The sequence below is a fragment of the Phalangium opilio genome, unplaced genomic scaffold (assembly GCF_054372755.1).
Source record: "Phalangium opilio isolate 3A_F unplaced genomic scaffold, DU_Popi_V2 ptg000060l_1, whole genome shotgun sequence".
Classification (NCBI taxonomy): Eukaryota; Metazoa; Arthropoda; class Arachnida; order Opiliones; family Phalangiidae; genus Phalangium; species Phalangium opilio.
The window spans coordinates 2,370,078-2,372,800 of NW_028324177.1; the positions used below are offsets into that span (position 1 = coordinate 2,370,078).

The 2,723-nt window shown below is 53.5% G+C and overlaps 1 pseudogene; it reads right to left on the bottom strand.

Annotated features, from left to right (window-relative positions):
- Positions 1–982: 982 nt before the first annotated feature.
- On the bottom strand, positions 983–2,282 carry LOC149666522 (large subunit ribosomal RNA; annotated as a pseudogene).
- Between the last annotated feature and the right edge of the window lie 441 nt (positions 2,283–2,723).

Genomic DNA, 2,723 nt, shown 5'->3' on the forward strand with positions numbered 1-2,723 from the left:
AATCGTTAACCTGCTGTTTGGATAAAAATCGTTTGCTTATTCATCAAAGCCTTTGCGTTATATAATTATTCGTAAATAATTGTAATTTGTGAGAGAAATTAAACAAACAAAACACGACTAAAGTTAATTAATTTTTCGGATTATCCACAAAGAATCGCGGATTTATTGGTTAATTGCTCAATATCGCCGAGTCCTAGTCAGCAGTCACAAAATCACGAAGAGAGGTCAAGTCACGCTCGTCCGGAAGCGATATAACTACACCGTTATTAGCGCAGTGGCGCACTCGAAAAACGCCGATGTTTAGTTGAGCCGCCTTAACCGCATCTCGTAGCTGATAGTAGAGTTGCTGCGAGGAAACCCCGTCGCCCGTGGGGTAAAAGACTAACGTTGGAACGCGAGAAGCGTCAGGAAGCTGAGTACGTAATTGCGGAGCACCCTGGGCACGTGACTTTACCGAGGGGACCGGAATACGAGGCCTCGATGCTGCGTTGGAATACAGCGGCTTTGGAGACGTAGCGTCAACGTCCAGAGAGGGAGCAGTAGTTGTAGTTGTGTCTTTGGCAAGACATAGTTACTCCCGCCGTTTACCTGCGCTTGGTTAAATTTCTTCACTTTGACATTCAGAGCATTGGGCAGAAATCACATTGCGTCAACACCGATCAACGGCCATCGCAATGCTTTGTTTTAATTAGACAGTCGGATTCCCCTGGTCCGTGCCAGTTCCGAGTTGGCTGTTAGTTGCCGACCGAAATGGTCGCGCCAGGCACGAGACCCAGTACGCCGCGCAGCTGAAATATTCCACGGGAAAGCCCCGACGCTGGTCCGGGCTCAACCAAACCGTTGCCGGTCGGTCTCGCCCAGTCCCGTTGCAGTGCCAGACCCGCTTCGGACTTCAGCCCTATCGGCCCAGCCCTCAGAGCCAATCCTTGTCCCGAAGTTACGGATCGGTATTGACGACTTCCCTTACCTACATTTTTCTATCGACTAGAGGCTGTTCACCTTGGAGACCTGCTGCGAATATGGGTACGGTCCGGCACGAAAATCACTACCTCTCACTCGGATTTTCAAGGGCCGACGGTAGCGCTCCGGACACCGCAAGAGGCGCGGTGCTTTACGGAAACACCATCCCTATCTCAGGGCGAGCCGATTCCAGGGAGTCGAATCCTTACAAAGAAAAGACAACTCTTCCCGGTACTCCCGTCGACGTCTCCGAGCTCGTTTGCGTTACCGCAATGTACCCCCGAAGGGGACGATCTCCGTGTCCGGGTTCGGGAATATTAACCTGATTCCCTTTCGGTTACCTGCGGGATTTGCGAATGAGAGGTCCCACCTCGGAACGGATTTCTCCTATCCCTTAGGACAGACTGACCCATGTTCAACTGCTGTTCACATGGAACCCTTCTCCACCTCAGTCCTCAAGGTTCTCACTTGAGTATTTGCTACTAACACCAAGATCTGCATTAGAGGCGGCTCCAGGCGAGGTTACGCTCGACACCTTCGACGCGCGCCTCTGCGCCCCTCCTACTCACCGCGGCTTAAAACACCATGGTGTATTCGGCCGCGGCGGCCGGGTATGGGGTCGAAGCTGGAGCGCCATCCATTTTCAGGGCTAGTTGCTTTGGCAGGTGAGTTGATACACACTCCTTAGCGGATTCCGACTTCCATGGCCACCGTCCTGCTGTCTATAGCAACCAACACCTTTCATGGGATCTCATGAGCGTCTCGTATCGGGCCCCTTAACCCGGCGTTTGGTTCATCCCACAGCGCCAGTTCTGCTTACCAAAAGTGGCCCACTTGGCACTCGCATCCAAGTTGCCGTCCGGGCCTCAGTCGAGCAAACCAGACTTCTCACCCATTTAAAGTTTGAGAATAGGTTGAGGTCTTTTCGACCCCAAGGCCTCTAATCATTCGCTTTACCGGATGAGACTGCATTGTCCGAGTGCCAGCTATCCTGAGGGAAACTTCGGAGGGAACCAGCTACTAGATGGTTCGATTAGTCTTTCGCCCCTATACCCAGGTCTGACGATCGATTTGCACGTCAGAATCGCTGCGGACTTCCACCAGAGTTTCCTCTGGCTTCGTCCTGCCCAGGCACAGTTCACCATCTTTCGGGTCCCAACGTGTACGCTCTTGCTCCGCCCCGTCGACGAGGCGATCGGGACGGGGCCTTGGTGCGAGACTTGCGGGATCCCAAGACAACCGGCCGAACCGGTTTTCACTTTCATTTCGCCTTTGGGCCTATTCAAGACCCAATGACTGGCGCACATGTTAGACTCCTTGGTCCGTGTTTCAAGACGGGTCGGGTGGTTTACCGACCTACTGGCTGCTGACCACCTGAGCATCGAGGAGTGCGAACGGAAACCAGCGGAGATCGCCGGCAGCCGCTCACGCAAAGTTGAAACGACAAACCGAACGACAACACCTGTCCCGCCGCTTCGTTCCTGATAAAGGGAGTGCTCGGCGTAGCCCGCACAGGGCTAAAATCGTCCCCTGTCTGGCGAACGCTCACTCGTGAAACGAGCTGGCTAAAACACAGGTAGAAACTCCGCGACCCACCCAGGGAGGACACCCGATTGATCTACGCCTACGAAAGGCGAGCCCATTTATCTACCCCGGTGATGGTAGACCACCCGTCTAAGTTCAGCTAATGGACCAAAGGAGAGTGTTTTCCCAGAGCCCCCGCAGGAACACCTAAAGTTGTAACGGCCATATCGCAAACGCGA